The sequence below is a fragment of the Zootoca vivipara genome, chromosome 11, assembly GCF_965207765.1.
Source record: "Zootoca vivipara chromosome 11, rZooViv2.hap1.1, whole genome shotgun sequence".
Classification (NCBI taxonomy): domain Eukaryota; kingdom Metazoa; phylum Chordata; class Lepidosauria; order Squamata; family Lacertidae; genus Zootoca; species Zootoca vivipara.
In genome coordinates, this window is record NC_142594.1 from 48,531,346 (window position 1) to 48,550,457 (window position 19,112).

Here is a 19,112-nt window from a genome sequence, read left to right on the forward strand (position 1 = left end):
GGGCAGGCTTCAGAGTTTTCCAGGTAGAAGACTGGGCTGAAAGCCCATTTCCCCTAGGTATCAGGATTGTGGCACCACAGTTGTGGAGGTGTGAGTAAAGAGACCTCTCTTTCTCTGTGGAAAAAGGGTTTGCACCACATGTGGGGTTGGGGAGTGCATTCAGCCCTCATAAAGTGTAACTCTGTTGTAGCCCCTCTTTGCAATGAGTCTCAGAGGATGTTGATCCAGAAGTCCCTACCTGTCCTATTTCTTATGAGTCTTCTCCAGTTCCAATATATGCAGTAGGGAAGAGGCACTGCCTGACTGCCCCAAGAGCCAAAGCCTCAGGAGGAGGTAGCTAGCGATAGGATTTTTCTGGTTGAGGATTCCCATTCTACCACCAGCTGGTTCTGCTGTTCTGTGTGCACTTCCACAGCTGTATAAAGTATGCATTGAACAAAATGCTTTAGTGGCAGAGGGCAATCAATCTGAGAACTGTTGCCAAGCATGGAGTGGGCTAAGGCTTTTAAAAACTCGCTCTTGCAGCCAACTGGAAAGTGAATGGCCACCGTTCCTTTGCACGTCTGCAGAGCAACTTAGAGGTGCCCACTGGTTCTCCACCTCCAATTCTCAAGGGCCGCACTCTGCTTTCCCCCCTCCAATTCTCAATGGCAGCAGCAGGGGGCGGGGCGGAATAAGCAGTAAAAAGAAGGGGGAAAGGGGACATTCCAGCAGCACATGGAGGTCTGAGCCTTGTGGATACAATGTGGTTGAGGGAAGTACCAGTAGTCCTCTTGGATTGCTTCATAAGCCATTCACTGTAATGTTCTTTGAGAGCAGCCTAGCCTTGGAGACATGGGACACTCAGAATAATATTAAGGGAATGAATAATTAGTTCTACCTTACCTTACCAGTGGTGCCCATGTATCAAGCTACATCTGAGACAGCCTGAGAAAGGTAGATGACTATATCTGACAGACAGTTGGGAAATAGAGAAGATTGTTTTACTCCAATACGAACTTTAAGAAGAGGATAGGAGGGGAAAAAACAAGAAAAACTTTGGTAATGTTTTATATGAGATCCTACTAGGTAGTAAGGTTGAAAATTTCAGGTGTGTTGTAACTGAATTGTGAGGCAAAAGATACTACCAACCACACCACTTGTGATGGAGTGCAGGGAAACAAAGTAGCTGCCATTCAATTATCTGTGTGGTCACATTTCATTATTGCCTATGGAAGTTTTTAAAAAAGTTCATACCCAAGAAAAATAGTTCATACCCATTCATGCTTAGGATTTCTGAGGGTAATATAGTCTCTAAACCATGATAAGTTTGGGGGGGGGTTGGGTGTAGGTGGGTATCTTTTCTATCATGTAAAAAGTGACACCTGAGGAAGTGCAAGCAAAGAATTGATATAGACAAGTGTTGTCATGTTTTTAAAATACTGTGAGGAAATGTGCATATTTAAATGTATGAGCCTTATCAGTGCAATTTTATTCCTAAACATGAAATATTAGCTGTACTTTACTGACTCACTTTACTGCATGCAGTGGCATTGTTTCAGTATATACTGCTTTTATATTGTAAGATTTTGTAAAATGTAAATAACTCCAAGAAATCTAAAAACACGATTTGAGTGTCATGGGGGAGGGGAATCACTAAGCACTGGATGAGACATTGTGTTCTGTCACTATTATGGTGCCTTGTATGGTATGAGAAATAAGATATTATCTCTAGGGAACAGCTTCTTTTCTAACTTGAAAGGAATAACAGTATGTTAAATTAATTATTTCAGTCATTCTGAAAGAAGAATTTTTCTTACAGTAAGAATTTTCTTACAATATTTTAATGATCAAGTGCATCTGTTTCCCATGACACCAACTGGTATACTAAGAGCAAAAGGGGTGATTCCATATTGTCTAGAAATGTAAGACACCTGAATGCTGGCTGACCTTTCTGCAGAGGACTATAGGCTTGAACCTTTAGCATTTTTCAGTCTAGTCATGATAGCTTTTACTACTCCTGTAGTATGTAGTTCACTTGTGAAGATGAAGGCTGTCTGGAATACATTTGCAACCTGAACAGTAAAGTTAATCTGATATTAGTGGTGCTGTTTACAACTGAAACAAAACCGAAATATGCTGGAGCCTACATTATGTTTCAATACTGGAGACATGAATGGAATCTAGCACTCACACAACTTAATAAACGACAAGCCAGGGCATATCTTAAATTGCCTTGCACTCCCTATTCTTTCTGGGAAATTCTAGATATTTTCTCATTAATTTAAGGTACAGTATGAAATTCTGTAACAACCAGTAAATAAAATAAAGATTCTTCTTTGGTACAGTTAGTATCTTATCTTAAGGGAATTGTTTGCACCATCGGATCCTTTCATATTCCTCATCTGTATATAAGTTTGGGTCCACTCTTGTAACAATTATATATAATCCATCACCTTTTAAACTTGCACATCTTCAAAGATCCTGCATATTAGGGTATTACGTTGGGGAAGGGCCATATCTGAGCAGTAGTGCACATGCTTTGCAAGCAGAAAGTCCCATGTTCCGTCTACCTAGTGGCATCTAAAAAAGGCTGGGAAAGACTTCTGCCTGAAACCATGGAGAAGTTTAGATGGACCAGAGGTCTGACTTGGTATAAGGCATTAAAGCAACTTCCCATGGGTTGTATCACGCTAAGTTCTACTTGGAGTAGACCCATAAAAACCAACAGCCCTAAGTTAATAATGCCCATTAATTCCAGTGGGTCTATTCTGAATAGAACTGTTTCAAGGACTTGGACAATACTTCACCAAACAAGAGGAGATCCGTCTGAGCAGATGTATGAACTGACAGCTGGGAAAAGTTCTTTTCTCTAGTTTGAACTAAACCATAACAAATGGCACTTACCAAATAGGAGGGTTTTGACTCTCATTGGTTTAGCTAGATCTGTAGAACAAATTTAACTTTTTGTTAAAAGCAATTAAATTTTGTTGAGAAGTATGGCCTTCTATGGATCAGCCTTTCTTTGCTCTATGATTAGGAATGGATTATTAAGGCTGCAGTCCTATAAAGTTAGCTGTTCCTGAGAACCCTGCAGAAAAACAACCATTATAAATATGATAAAAGTTGTACAGTGGTACCTCGATTTACAAATGCCTTGACTTCTGAAGTCCGCTAACCCAGAAGTATTTTCGCCACGTGTGTGTGTTCTGCGCATGCGCAAAGAGCAAAATCGCGCTTTGTGCATGCGCAAAATGGACGCTTTGACTTATGAAGGATTCGACTTCCGAAGAGTGCCGTGGAACAGATCGCCTTCGTAAGTCGAGGTACCACTGTATGTTGAATTAATCTCCTTCCTTTACATTTTTCCTTCCTCCTCCCTTTCCTCATATGAGCAATCTTTTAGATTGTAATCCTGAGAGCAGAGCTATGTTTTATATTTATTTTATGTACAACACATAGTTGTTTGAGGCACTTTAAAAGAAAGATGAAAAGCCCTACCTAGCCTTTCCAGTGAGATCTGTTACTGGTTACAGATAGCAAGGTAGAGTTTTCAAGGTAGCCATGTTTTGAGATTAGCAATCATAGTTTTGAGTTTTTGAGAGTCCCAAATTATATACAGCATACTGCTGCATTATTTTCTATAAACGCACAGCATAAACACAGTCTTTGTCCCAAATAACTTGTAGCTTTGAGAAAAAAAGTGCAGCAGGTGGGTGGGATAGATGTATAGCATAAGAACATGAAACATTCTGGCCAACATGATTAGCATATGCTCTTGCACACCAGCTGCTTTGTCTCGTATCAAATTGTGCCATTCTTTTCTATTCGCATCTGTATACTGCAGAAACACCTTCGTGTTAGTTTACAGTACTTTATTGTTTTGAAATTGTTCTTTTAGGAGTGACACCAAATAATTTTCTGTGGCTGTTTGAAATTAACATTCTTCATGGAATTATTTAAATATGAATGAGACTTATGGATTTAAATGATATAATGACATTCCCTGCTAGTATCTTTTAGCAGCATCATATTCCATTTGGAATTGGCAGTGACTTTAAAAAATGGGCTTTAAAATTCAAAATTTAACTTTAAAAAATACAGTTGCAGCAAAGGTTTCTTTTTTTAAAAAAAGCTTGATTTACAAAGAGAGTGAATTTATCATGAATGTAACACTTCCCATTAAAATTATAATCTACACTTACAGTGTCCTAAAACTGAATAATGGCATTCTGTTAAAGACTTTCTGAGTTAAAGGCTCCTTTTCAGTGTGTGGTAGGGGGAGAGAACCATGGGAGGGGGGCAACTAAAACCTGAACTTAAGCTTTTTAAACAACACAATTACAAATGTGTCACACCAGGATTCCAAAGGCTCAAGACTATATTGGATAGTTACTTGAAAATGCAACAATAACAGAGAGGTTAGCCTACAGTGATGCAGGTGGCTCTGTGGTCTAAACTACTGAGCCTCTTTGGGCTTGGTGATCGGAAGGTCAGTGATTTGAATCCGTGTGACGGAGTGAGCTCCTGTTGCTTTGCCCCAGCTTCTGCCAGCCTAGCAGTTCGAAAGTACACCAGTGCAAGTAAATAAATAGGTACTGCTATGGTGGGAAGGTAAATGGCATTTCTGTGCACTCTGGCACTCTCCACAGTGTCCTGTTATGCCAGAAGCAGTTTAGTCATGCTGCCCACATGACTCGGAAAGCTGTCTGTGGACAAATGGAGGCTTCCTCGGGCTGAAAAATGGGATGAGCACTGCACCTCATATTTGCCTTTGACTGGACTTAACTGCCCAGGTTTCCTTTACCTTATATTTACTTTGTCATCACTACCACCACATATTAGATGCAACAATATATAACGTGTATTTTGTTGTATTCAGTATAAGATTTACACCACCTAGCCCTCAGAGCATTCCTGTAAACAACAGGGCATCTGTAGCTTACTCTGATGGATTTAGAAAGGACCACGTCTATCGCCCTTTTCATGTTGCTGATCCACATTGAGACCAAGATTTTGATAGGGGTGCCAGCCATATCATCTGGAAAATCTCACAGAGGGTTTAGGAATTTATCAGTCTCCATGGGCAAATCATCTTAATGGGGGAAGTGTTGCTGCCAATCCAAACCTTACTGGGAAATGTTGCTCCCATGACAGTGCAGGGATTACCACTCTGTCTCCTACTGAACAGTTGTGTAGCTGAGGGGGGGGGGGAGGCATTGAGGGCATGCCACACTTTGTATATCAGGATAGAGATGTGCTGAGACAGCCACATGATTGTTATGGTGGCCGTGAAGTCTGGAGTTCTTCCAATCAAGGCAGCTTCCACATGGAAGTTGATAACTCTTCATATCAAATGTCTTGGGGTTTTCCAACATCACACTATACAAGAGACTTTCTTTGTCAGTTTAGGTGGGGAGACTGCTGGGCATCAGGGTACTAGCAGAATATCCATTCTGTCTATCTGGCCCAACCTCCTAGTACAGATCCTGTTCCTAGGCATCCTTGGAAGGGAAACAGAAGCCTTACGAATGACAGCACTCTGTGCCCTAGTCTGGAGTGGTGTTGCTCTGAGTATTTGGGCAGTCATAAATGAGTAAGGTGTTTCTTTCAAAATGCCCCCCCCCTCTGTTCACGTTGCAGTGATGTAACCAGTTTAATATGAATGCAAGCTGAGGAAATACATGAAGTTCAAAGTGGACATTTTTCTTTAAATCAATCTACTTTGTAACAGGAGCTCACTCTGTCGCACGGATACTTTGCATTCTGGCCCATGGGGTCACGAAGAGTCGGACACGACTAAATGACTAAACAACATCAACAACTTTGCATAAAACACATTAATTATTTGTACAGTAGTAATATTCTAACATGTCAGCCTGCTATCTCCATGCATTTATGGTAGGCATGACATGAAACTTCAGCTATATACAGTTTGGTGCAACCATTATGAATGCTTTGTTCTGCAGGCTTAAAATATCATAGTGGCTTGACTCCTAATCTGGCAAGGAAAATGTATTGTTAATTTGCTGTTATCTCTCTAGTAGTTCTGGGTGGCTCCCCTATCCTTTTTGAAGGACATGGTCATCTGCCCTAATAAAGTATACAGTTCTATTAGCTTTTTGGAGGGAAAGAAAAGAAAAGGGCACCTTAAACTATTATTTTAAAAAATAGAATCTTAAGGGCTTCCGGTTTCGCTCGTGGGGGGAAATGGCTGACCCCTGTTCCACCTCTCCGACCTTCATGGGGAATTTGGCAGCTGCTTGGGGAGTAAAGCAGTCTCCCCACCCCCCGGGTTTGGACAGGGGGGCGCTGGCCCGCGGATGCCCTCTAACCCACCCCGACTCTTTGAGGGGTGGGGTGGGGCCTGGGCCGAGCACCCATGGGGGCCGGAACTCCTGGAGGCCACCCTATGTGAGCGCGATCTCCATGATTAAAGAGAATGATTGGATTTAAATTCATGGACATGCTTCAAAAGAAGGGGGAGAAGATACTGCCAGGACTTTATCAGCTTCTGAGCGAGAAGAGAATCGAGGGAGTATTTCATCAAGAAGAAAGAATGCTTGGGCTGGAACGAAAAGGGAAGTGAACTTTTTATTTTTATACTTTAAGATGTGCCTACCACCTTCCCGGACGGACTGTCTGATTATTTGGGACAAATGAGAAATGGAAACGAACTGTTTGGCATCAGAATTCATATAAATAGAGGATTGTCATCTGGTATGATTTTAGAAGTTGCTTTGTTAAACTGTTAGAGTAAAAAACCTCCCCAGTCAGTATGCTTATTGGAATGGCCTGGAAGCCGCCGGTGAGTTGGATTTACGAGCTGTGGCGTATTTGGAATTTGAGAGATAATAGCAGCCTAATTGGAGTCTCGCAACGCAGAGGGCAGCTAAAAGGCGAGGAAAGCCATAAATCAGCTATAAGAGATTGTGCACAATGTGAACCGGCTGTTCCTCGCCAAAAAGCTGTACTCTTGCGATCGATGGGCAGAAGAAGATGGAATACGATCTGAGGCGTTCAAGATGGCGCTGGCTTGTGTCGGACTGTTGACGCGGTAAGAAAGGCACTCCAGATCAAGAGAGATTTATGGGGAGGTTGGACTGGATAAAAAAACCCACACAGGAAGAATGGATATGTGTTAAATCTTGTTTGATGCCTATCTCAGAAGCTGCGACAAAAGACAAAAGAGAGGAGAAAACATCTAGAGGGACTGTTGGAAAAAATTGGGACTATTGTGGACTACAGCAAGATTTTGATATCAGGATTAGGATGGCAGTGCGAATAGTTATCTAGAATCCCCAGACATTGAAGCATGGGAAGCCTAATTTTTTTATGATTTGGCATAATATTTGGCTTAATTGATATGTATGTGTATAATTGGATATAATTGAAATAATTGAATTGTGTTTTAATTGGAAAATTTAATAAAAAGTATTTTTTTAAAAATAGAATCTTAAAAACTTAATCCTTATGTCTAGAAGATAAATAACATAATGATATCTAAGATGCTGTAAGGAGATGAGATAAAAGAACTTTTATGGTGTACAGTGGAACCTCGGTTTATGAACACCTCGGTTTACGAATTTTTGGTTTACGAATGCCGCGGACCCATCTGGAACGGATTAATTCACTTTCCATTACTTTCAATGGGAAAGTTCACTTCAGTTTATGAACACTTCAGTTTATGAACAGACTTCCAGAACCAATTACACCCATGCTTCGGGTTAAGTACGCTTCAGGTTGAGTACTCCGCGGACCCGTCTGGAACAGATTAATCCACTTTCCATTACTTTCAATGGGAAAGTTCACTTCAGTTTATGAACGCTTCAGGTTAAGTACTCCGCGGACTGTCTGGAACAGATTAATCCACTTTCCATTACTTTCAATGGGAAAGTTCGCTTCAGTTTATGAACGCTTCAGTTTATGAACAGACTTCCGGAACCAATTGTGTTCATAAACCGAGGTACCATTGTACATACAAAATACAGTCTGTATGTTGCAATAACAAAGCATGTACCAGTTATAGACGTTAATTATCTGGTTAAATTCTTTCTTGGAAGAAACAAGAAGTGTTGTTTTTCTGAAGATTGTTAGATGAATTTTGACTCTCTCAGTGTTGGGTTAAAAGTGCTACCGGTAACTGTTGATGTGTATAAAACCATTGTTTCTGGTTTTTATTTTACAAATTGGTTGTACCTAATTTCTTTATGGCAAGTGTTCATGCAACTAAAGTTTCTGCTGTCATGGACTAAGTTTTTACTGTGAGGCTGTGAGTATATAGAACCTATTCTGTGTCAGAAACCTGCCTTTCCATTTCCCATTGAAGGAATCATATCAAAGCAGCAGGGTATTTTCCTGTGGCCATCTGTACTGCATCTGATCGGTAGAGATGAAATAGTGAATATTTCTCACTCAACCTTTTTCAAGCTCTAATTCACATAGATAAACACAATAAAAATAAGTTGGGGCTGTGTGAATTGCCTGTGAGCAGTAGTTTTTCTGAGAGGTTTTATATTGTCTAATTTGTAATTGTCTACTTCTGTACAAGAAACAGAAGTATACAGTACTGGTAATTTTATAATTTTCTAAAATTCATAAGTCGAGCACTGTCGAGGCACCACTGTAATCCACTTTCCATTACTTTCAAAGGGAAAGCTCGCTTCAGGTTAAGTACGCTTCAGTTTAAGTACCCTACGGACCGCCTGGAACGGATTAATCCACTTTCCATTACTTTCAATGGGAAAGTTCACTTCAGGTTAAGTACGCTACAGGTTGAGTACTCTGCGGACCCATCTGGAACAGATTAATCCACTTTTCATTACTTTCAAAGGGAAAGCTCGCTTCAGGTTATGTACGCTTCATTTTAAGTACTCTATGGACCGTCTGGAACGGATTAATTCACTTTCCATTACTTTCAATGGGAAAGTTCGCTTCAGGTTAAGTACACTTCAGGTTAAGTACAGACTTCTGGAACCAATTGTGTTTGTAAACCGAGGTACCACTGTACCAGTAATATGTGCAATTACTGATAAATCTGTCTAGGTATGAATGGTATCACTGTTGCTTATGACCTCCAATGTTACAGTGGTGCATATGATATGATAGAATAGGAAAGTAGCCAGTGTGCTGCGTGCTAGGTGCAACTGTCACCATCCATGACCATTGACCTGGATTACTAGGGCTGATGGGAACTGAAATCTAGCAACATATGGAGGGCACTTCGTTGGGTTTCTCTGCTCTAAGAATTTCATCCATTACCTAACCCCTCTATCCTACTGGTTTTCTGGCTGCACAGAAAGGAACTAGTTCCTTTTGGCCAGTGGAGATGTATTGGCATTTTTTCAAGGTCCGTAGAGGGCAATATGTGTATTTAGGATAATGCCAGTGAGAAAGTCCCAATGCCTTTTTTTCTGTGACTAAAATTGTAATTGCTCAATACAGTAATATGAAATAGGATTTGTCAGTATTTGGGCAAATATAGTCAAATATTTTGCGTACACAAAAAAAAACTATTTAAAAAATCCTGATTTGGTAAGTGCTTAGTGTTTGCAGAATCATGTGCCCACCAGGGACTTCTTTATGTGTCTTTGTTATCTGATTGGAGTGCACTGAACTAAAAACATATTCAGGGAGCTCACTCTCCATCATCTGTTGTGGCACTAAGGGATGTTCCTCCCACAATTCACTCAGCCCTTTCCCAGGATCCTGATCTCCATTCCCCAAACCACTGCACCCCTCCCCAGAATCAGATGTTGCTTGAGGCTGCAATTCCACTCCCCTCATCCCACTTGGATCCTCCCACAGGTCCCCTAGCTCCAACTCTCTGATCTCTTCCCACTCCTCCAGATCTCATGACCTCCTCCACGACACCTCAATGGGACTCACATGGTAGGACTTCTTGGTATATCTACTACAATTTAACTGTAGTAAATCTGGACTAAACTTGGTCTTCATGAGCAATGCTGCACCTCAACCCTTAGGTATTAATCCTTCTTCATGTATCTTGGATGATGATGTGAGGAAGAGAGATGAAGACTGGATTGTATATACACAAAGATTTTCCTTTTTGAAGATGAATGGGTAATCAGTGCGCCCCTCTTCTGGCCAGTGTCCCGACCGCAGTCTCTCCCTTGTAGAACAGGTGGCCCAAAAAGGGAGATTGAGAGTGGGAAGGATCTCTGTCAGACTAGTAGAGCTAGAGGCAAAACAAGCACCAAATGGTATTGACTGGTGGAAAGCAGCTTGTATTCAAAACAAGTTACTCAAAATAAGGAATCAGGTGAGAGGCCAGAAGATAACTTACATCTCCCCTTTTTATCACCTGACAATTCTAGAACTAGAATATGCAATACAGTTTTCTAGCCTGCTGCACTGGTGGCATTTAAGCCTTGTAGATTGCTCTTATACATAAAATATTTTATTTTTTATTTACCGCAGTTCTTTCCTTGTCCCCTTAAGCTATTATTACATGCTGTGATCACTTTGGAAATAGAGAGACAGAAACTGGGAAAATAATTCCCAACATGCAGAATGTGGCTGCTAGTTTATTAACTGGGGCAGTGAGATAGGATCAACGAATATCACTTCTAAAAACTGTACTGGCTTCTTCTGTGCTACCAGGCTCTTTTCAATGTATTAGTAATGATTTACAAAGCCCAAGATGGCTCGGGCCCAAACATTTGCAGGCACACCTCCTTCAATACCAGCTAAGTTTGGCAGGTGGGCTCTGCTCACATTCTCTGCTAGGATTCAGGGTGAGGGGAAATGTAGAAGGACCTTCGCTTTGATGGGTGCCTGACTCTGGTATGATTTCCCTTAGAGTTACATAGGGAAATAGTAAAATGAACTTAGTGAATGATTCTTTTGATGGCTTAAAAATAAGTGTAAAAGGGAATAATATGAAACTGTATTTCACTGGAGTTTTGAGCATTTGTCAGTGGTTATAAAACAGCTCCAAACCGTGACGTTAACACATTTTTGAAAATCTTGCAGGGAAGTTTTTAGACTTATTTATTAAAATGCATAAATTAAAAACCCAGTCTTTAATATATGTAGATCTACTACTGGATATTACAAGAGTGTGAAAAGAGAAGTAAATTATGTGTCCATGTTGTACCTATGTAAACAGAACTTTTAAATCAATTGAACATTCATTAAAATGTCATCAGAAATCTTAAAATGTGAAACTATCAGCATTAAATGAAGTACAAATTATTTAATCAAATTTATTGAATTTTAAAATGAAAGTGCAGTGGTAATGTATGCTTCTGTGGAAAGTTATTTAACATTAGGTGAAATCTCCACATCAAAAAAGTACCGTAGTTTGCTTAACTGGCCTAAAAGAAATGTCAGCTACAAAGGAGTCAGACATTGACTAGCCACATTTGCCAGCTGTGTGTAAAAGCTACTTTGGACATAAAGGGATTTCACATTTATTATGTGGGTGGGATGATGTCAGTTTGGTTGATTATGCCCCTTTCAAGCTGCTGTGATAATTACCTGCTTGTTACTAGAAGTGTCGAGCCCATTTTCAGTACTTGTTTGCTTTTGCTGTCGTGCCCTAATTGCTATATAATTTTGTCCCTGCCAATTACTGCCTTAGAATAAAATTTGGTATAAAAAAGTTGCAAAAAACGATACCCATGTAGCCTTCATGATTTTGACAGATTTTTTCTCCAGTTATATGCCTTTATTTGTAATCTTTGAAGTCCAAAACCTAATTTTAAGCCTACAGAGGTTTCCCACACTTTATTTGGGTGTACACCAACAGTATACTTTCTCCTCCTTTTTTCTTTTCATATGGCTGTGAATTAGGGTTAACTAAGTGTAAATACCCAGTTTATTGGTTGTTGCTACTGTTTTCCCGAAAATAAGACATACCCATAAAATAAGCCATGGCAGGATTTCTAAGCATTTGCGCAATATAAGCCATACCCCAAAAATAAGACATAGTGATAGGCGCAGTTATGGAGGGTGCCAAGCAAGAGGCGAGGCTGGACGCGTAATAAAAATAAGACATCCCCTGAAAATAAGCCATAGTGTGTCTTCTTGAGGAAAAATAAATATAAGACAATGGTAGTAACAAAGTATACTTGCTGAAATCATAAGCATACTAGGGCTTGGCAAACTAACTTTATGCTCCTGGTCAACCAATTACCAAAAAGAAAAAAATTCCTTCCAGTAGCATGCACACGAAAGCTCATACCAATAACAAACTTAGTTGGTCTCTAAGGTGCTACTGGAAGAAATTTTTTTCTTTTGTTTCGACTACGGCAGACCAACACGGCTACCTACCTGTAACATTCAGTTACCAGTTTGCCTTGACCAAGCCTCTACCTCTCAGCTGGTTTCTATTATTATTATTATTATTATTATTATTATTATTATTATTATTATTAAAGGAGATAAAATTGTTATGTTACATTTGGTGTGAGACTGAATGCATGAAGGATTACAAAGCACGTTGCATATTAAAGTTGCACGCTTTCCTGGGAGTAAGCCTAATTGAAGATGGTGCAGCTTCTAAGTAAACGGGTATTGGATTACATTGTAAAAGTGTTTCAAGGGCATAAAGCCACACAACCTTTTTCTGTCCTAGAGGTATAAAAGCCCGGGGTGGGGGTGGGGAACCCTCTCTCCATCCTATACTTTCCCCTAGTTCTTTTAAATGGAAGATTTGGAAACTTGGAGGAATTTGGGGCTGGGGAACTCCTATGAAATATTCTCTCTTGGAATGTCTAGTGTGAATATTTTTATGAAATAGAATCTACAGTAGTAGGAACCAGTGAAGGCCCTGTGTGAGTGCCTGGAGGCGGTTGGAGGATGGATGGCGGCTAATGGGTTGAGGTTGAATCCTGACAAGACAGAAGTACTGTTCATGGGGGACAGGGGGCAGGCTGGTGTGGAGGACTCCCTGGTCCTGAACAGGGTAACTGTGCCCCTGAAGGACCAGGTGCGCAGCCTGGGAATCATTTTGGACTCACAGCTGTACATGGAGGTGCAGGACAGTTCTGTATCCAGGGCAGCTGTCTACCAGTTCCATCTGGTACGCAGGCTGAGACCCTACCTGCCCGTGGACTGTCTCGCCAGAGTGGTGCATGCTCTAGTTATCTCCCGCTTGGACTACTGCAATGCGCTCTACATGGGGCTACCTTTGAAGGTGACCTGGAGACTACAACTAATCCAGAATGCGGCAGCTAGACTGGTGACTGGGAGCGGCCGCCAAGACCATATAACACTGGTCCTATAAGACCTATATTGGCTCCCAGTACGTTTCTGGGCACAATTCAAAGTGTTGGTGCTGACCTTTAAAGCCCTAAACGGCCTCTGCCCAGTATACCTGAAGGAGTGTCTCCACCCCCATCGTTCTGCCCAGACACTGAGGTCCAGCGCCGAGGGCCTTCTGACGGTTCCCTCACTGCGAGAAGCAAAGCTACAGGGAACCAGGCAGAGGACCTTCTTGGTAGTGGCACCTACCCTGTGGAATGCCCTCCCACCAGATGTCAAAGAGATAAACAACTACCTGACATTTAGAAAACATCTGAAGGCAGCCCTGTTTAGGGAAGTTTTTAATGTGTGACATTTCAATGTATTTTAATCTTTGTTGGAAGCCGCCCAGAGTGGCTGGGGAAACCCAGCTAGATGGACGGGGTACAAATGATAAATTATTACCATATTATTATTATTATTATTAAATTATTATTATTATTATTATATAATAATTATAGTGAATAATTCCTTTAAGATAAAAATGAAGGCTTATATTCAGAACCAGAGATTATTTCAGAAAAGAATGTTGAAAATAGACTGTTTCATGTTAAGCTGTTTGGAGTACAGTGCTGCTAAATGAACTGTTCTGGCTTTGCCTTAGTTACATTTAGTTTTAATTCATTCAGTCATTCAGCCAAATAACTTCTGGCAAATTTAAAAATCCTTGCTTTAAATTTGTAACTGCTACCACCTTTTCTGCACCTGCCATATGACTGGCCTCTTAATTGCTTAGATCTGTGAATATGTATAATAAAAATGGTAAGTCTTTTAATTGCTACCGTAGTACTAAGAGTGTACTTCAGGCAGTGATGATATGGTGTGGAATAAAATCCCATAATCTGGATAGCTCAGTTGGTTAGATAGTGGTTCTGAGCATGCCGAGGTTGCAGGTTTGATCTCCTTATGGGGCAGGTACATATTCCTGCATTGCAGGGGATTGGACTAGATCAGGTATCCCCAAACTTCGGCCCTTCAGATGTTTTGGACTACAATTCCCTTCTTTCCCGACCACTAGTCCTGTTAGCTAGGGATAATGGGAGTTGTAGGCCAAAACATCTGGAGGGCCGCAGTTAGCTTCTTAGAGTACCATAGCTGAGGTAAACATTTGCACCTGCTTTCTATTGTTGCAAATGAGGGACAACTCAGCAACCTCTTGAACACTGTCTCAAGATTTTCCTTAATACCTTTCAGATAATTAAAAAGTTTTAGTTCCCCAGATAATTTCACTGTTGTAATGATTTTGTTTTCTACATATAAAGAATAGTAGATAGAGATGCCTGCAGGCACTACAGATTTTTTAAATTTTCTTTTCCCCAGTTATTACTGAAGAAAATTCATATACCTCAGGCATATGCTAGGGAAGACTTTTAGAGCAGCTGGCTGTACGGTCTGGAGCAGAGAACCTTTGCTTTAATAAATGGAATAGGATTTCATTTTTGGAGCAGTGTGATATGTGAATGGTTTAAATTTATGGGCTGTTTCCCAAGCTCTGGGCAAGTATTAAAACTCAAAGAACTTGCATGTTTTGCATCTGTCTCTGCTTACCATTCCTGCATTGTGAGTGTATGGGGCATTAGCAGAGGGGCAGTATCTCTGGTGGGGGACACATTGGACTCCTTCTGGAGTAGTTTGTCTGCCTTTGGTCCCTACCTTGCTCTCACCTCTAACATGTGGCCCCTAGAAGCTGACAGCAGCTACACACCCTGGGAAACGGGTTTGAGGGGCTGGCTAAACCAATTGAGGGTAGCTGATGGGTCTTAAACCCTTGGTGAGTCAGGTGAGTGAGGGATTTGTCTGTCCCCTGCATGTAAAGACAGGCTCTGGGGGATTGAGCAAATGACCAATAGCAAGTTCAATGATCAAGAAAGTGGTTTCTGCATGTGCTGTTGTGGGAAATGAGGGGCAGATGGGGCTTGTCAACCTGGGAAGCTAGCCCATCTAGGAGAAGGAAAACTCTGATCCTAACCTCCACAGCCTTGTGGGGTATGTTCAGAAGAAGAAATGACTAAGGACTAAACCCAGGGTTGTGTTCCCTTCGGCATGAAGGACAGTGGAGGCAGTGGTGTCTTTGTGATATATCATTTATTTACATACATATACAGTCTGAGCCTACAATTCAGGGGTTCCCAGCATTAACACCCCAATAGGGTCTTCCTTCTCCCATAGCAACAGCCTTGAATTCAAGCAGATATCAGGCATGGTTTTGTCTTGCAGGCTTTAGCCTGCACCTTGTGTCTGGCACAGAACAATCCTTGTTAACCTTTGTTTTTCTAACTGCTTAGAACGACAAAGGATACTTAGAGGGTCATTACCTCATCAGGAAGGCAGCCTGGCAATTCCAGGAATTGAATCCATGCTGGATCCAGGAATTAGAAGGGGGCTCAGACATACAGTAGAGCCTATCCTCCCTTCCAAACTCATAACAATATGTTCATAGCAAATTTGTAGACATATGCTGTGGTTGAGTGCCACAAGATTTCAAAAGCACCAAACTCCTTTGCCCTCAAGGAGTTGCTTATGTACTTCAATGGAAAGGGCAGGCTTACTTTACAATTTTAACAGGACCATTTACCAAGCTAATTTTTTTCCCCTTCCTATGCCAAATTTGTTAATGAAAGAAAATAATGCAAGCTTGAAAGCTCCAAAGAGCTGTTGGTCTTAGAAGGAAGCTTCAAGAGACTATAGTTTAATATTATGAGCTACAAGCAGCTTCTGTGTGGTTTAATAAATATAATAGTTCAGAGGCAATTTAAGGAAATTAATGAAGATGGTCTTATTAGTCATGTGCTTTAGGAGCAAGCCCAGTAGACATACCTTTAACTCATTCTATCCCTGACAGAGGAAGCTTAGCAAGAGAATACAAATGGTGGGATATTAATTGCCTTTTTCCTTCATTCAAGAGGAAACTCATATTTATTTACTGCTTTTAAAATCTAGTTGGGTTCAGGAGTTCATTATCAAGTCCTCCCAACAGCCCTGAGGGACAGATTAAGCTGACTTGCCTAGGACCATCCAACAGGCTTCATGGCTGAGTGGGGAGATCTGAACCTCGGTCTCTCCAGTCCATCACTCTTATCATCATCATTCTTTATTCAACCATCAGTCAGAAAAGATACAATTCTCAGAACAAAGTTAAAACATCTAAGGCATCTGAAAACTAAAACCATCACTCTTATCAACTGCACTACTCTGTGTAAGCTTTTTATTTTTATTCCATTTTTTCCTCATGGTCAATACATATACAATCTTTGTAATCCTTGCAGTGACCCTGTAAGGCTGCCTAGTTTTGGCCTTCTTGTGTGGTTACCATGAAAGGGTTGCCTTGAACCATTGGCTTTCCGGACAATACAGTAATTTAAGCTGATAACTATTATATTAAGCAGGCAGATTCATGTAACTAGAGAAGTAGTTCTTACCCTTTAACCCTCTACCCCCTACTAAGTATGCAGCATTATAATCAAATACCTCACAAGTCACAGGTTTAAAAAATGCATGTAAAAACAACACACCAGAGGCGTTTTTATATAGCTACAGATAAATTTGCTATATGCATTGCTACATACTGGTAGTTTTCAGATGGAATATGAGGTGATGGATTCTGGAAGCAAGTTCTCAAAAGTGCCAATTTTTGCTTGAGTCTGGTTAGCTTTTTTTTTTTTAAGAACCTGTTTCTCCCTTTTCTTTGTTACTATGACAGTGCCCTGGCTCCCTATGGAATGTTTTTCAGGATTTTGTATATCACCTCCTGAGGGGCTGTATGGCTTGGTTAAATGTCGTTGACCTAATATCTGCTGAACTATGTCTGCATTTTCAAATGACCTAATGTTCTCTGTCAAACCTAGACAGCATCTTAAAAAGCAGAGACATCACCTTGCCTACAAAGGTCCGTATAGTTAAAGCTATGGTTTTCCCAGTAGTGATGTATGGAAGTGAGAGCTGGACCATAAAGAAGGCTGATCGCCGAAGAATTGATGCTTTTGAATTATGGTGCTGGAGGAGACTCTTGAGAGTCCCATGGACTGCAAGAAGATCAAACCTATCCATTCTTAAGGAAATCAGCCCTGAGTGCTCCCTGGAAGGACAGATCGTGAAGCTGAGGCTCCAATACTTTGGCCACCTCATGAGAAGAGAAGAATCCTTGGAAAAGACCCTGATGTTGGGAAAGATTGAGGGCACTAGGAGAAGGGGACGTCAGAGGACAAGATGGTTGGACAGTGTTCTCGAAGCTACCAACATGAGTTTGACCAAACTGCGGGAGGCAGTGGAAGACAGGAGTGCCTGGCGTGCTATGGTCCATGGGGTCACGAAGAGTCGGACACGACTAAACGACTAAACAACAATGTTCTCTGTGTTTTCTTTCTTTCAGGTGCACTCTAGTTATTTCAGTAGCAGGGATAGTCCTGTCATTAGACAGTGTGAAGTAGATTTTGGAATTTATGAAAGGGTAGCATATTGACAGATATGTAAAGTAAATTTAGGCTTTCAGGGGGGGTGGCGGTACTTGTAGTATTTGTGTGTGTGCCTCAGGTGCCGAGGTAACTTGATCAGCCTCAGATCAGTGTATCTTCACGTCATCCAACAATCTCAAGGCCCAAGTAGGCTGGTATCAGCAGAGGTGTCTTCTCAGGTACCTAGGTCCCAAGTCATATGGGCCTTTAGATGTCAACATATGCCAACCTTAAATTGGTCACGGTCACATATAAATGTATAGCAATACAAGAATTGGCATTAATTCTCCGAGCAACATAAAATGTTAAGTATATTCAAAAAGTAAATCTATTCATATTAGCACCCCCCCTCATAATATTTGGAGTTGAGGTGGAGCACAAATTCAGAAGTTGGTATTAGGTGCAGCATGCAGCATTCTGAGTCTCAATGCCTTATGGCAATGGCAATAAGCTTAAAACCATGTGCAATGCCTAGTGAAATAACAAATGATAGAGAATGGTTTGTGTAGGCTATCTAGGGCTGGGAACAAGATACAACTCCTTGCCTATTTCCATGATTAGCAGGAACAGAATGAATTGCAGTACAGTGATACCTCGCAAGACAAAATTAATTTGTTCCGCAAGTCGTTTCGTATTGTGAAAATTTCGTCTTGCGAAGCGTGGTTTCCCATAGGAATGCATTGAAATTTAATTAATGTGTTCCTATGGGCAAAAAAGTCAGAACAAAGTCAAATTTGGTTTACAAAGTGTTTATTAAGTGCTCTTTAAAAGCATACATAATGTACAGAGGATTTCAAAAAATTTCAAGCATAAACCTCAACTTTTTAAACATGACAGAAAAACATTTAAAAATCAGCAAACATGAGGCAGGACCATCTGACTTGAGGCTCAACATTGAAACTGAACAGATACAGTCACGAACAGTCCTTGGACTGTGCAAAACTCTTCAGAAAGTACATTTTTAAGGCATGTAAACAGGGACATCATACAGAAACCAATACAGAAACTTTTTAAAATCGCCAAAGGACTGTCTAAGGCAGGGGTCACCAAACTAAGGCCCGGGGGCCGGATGCGACCCAATTGCCTTCTAAATCCGGCCCACGGACGGTCTGGGAATCAGCATGTTTTTACATGAGTAGAATGTGTCATTTTATTTAAAATGCATCTCTAGGTTATTTCTGGGGCCTGCCTGGTTTTTTTTTTTACAAGAGTAGAATACCGGTATGTCCTTTTATTTAAAATGTATCTCTGAGTTATTTGTGGGGGATAGGAATTCGTTCATATATTTTTTTCAAAATATAGTCCGGCCCCCCACAAGGTCTAAGGGACAGTGGACCGGCCCCCTGCTGGAAAAGTTTGCTGACCCCTGCTTTTACACAAACATTTTAAGGGGACCAAGTGAGGATGAAGTGT

The 19,112-nt window shown here is 40.9% G+C and overlaps 1 protein-coding gene across 12 annotated transcripts in view; it reads left to right on the forward strand.

The window, feature by feature from the left end:
* Positions 1 to 19,112, forward strand: part of KMT2C (lysine methyltransferase 2C) — a 175,521-nt gene that overhangs the window by 22,669 nt on the left and 133,740 nt on the right. The window lies entirely within an intron of this gene.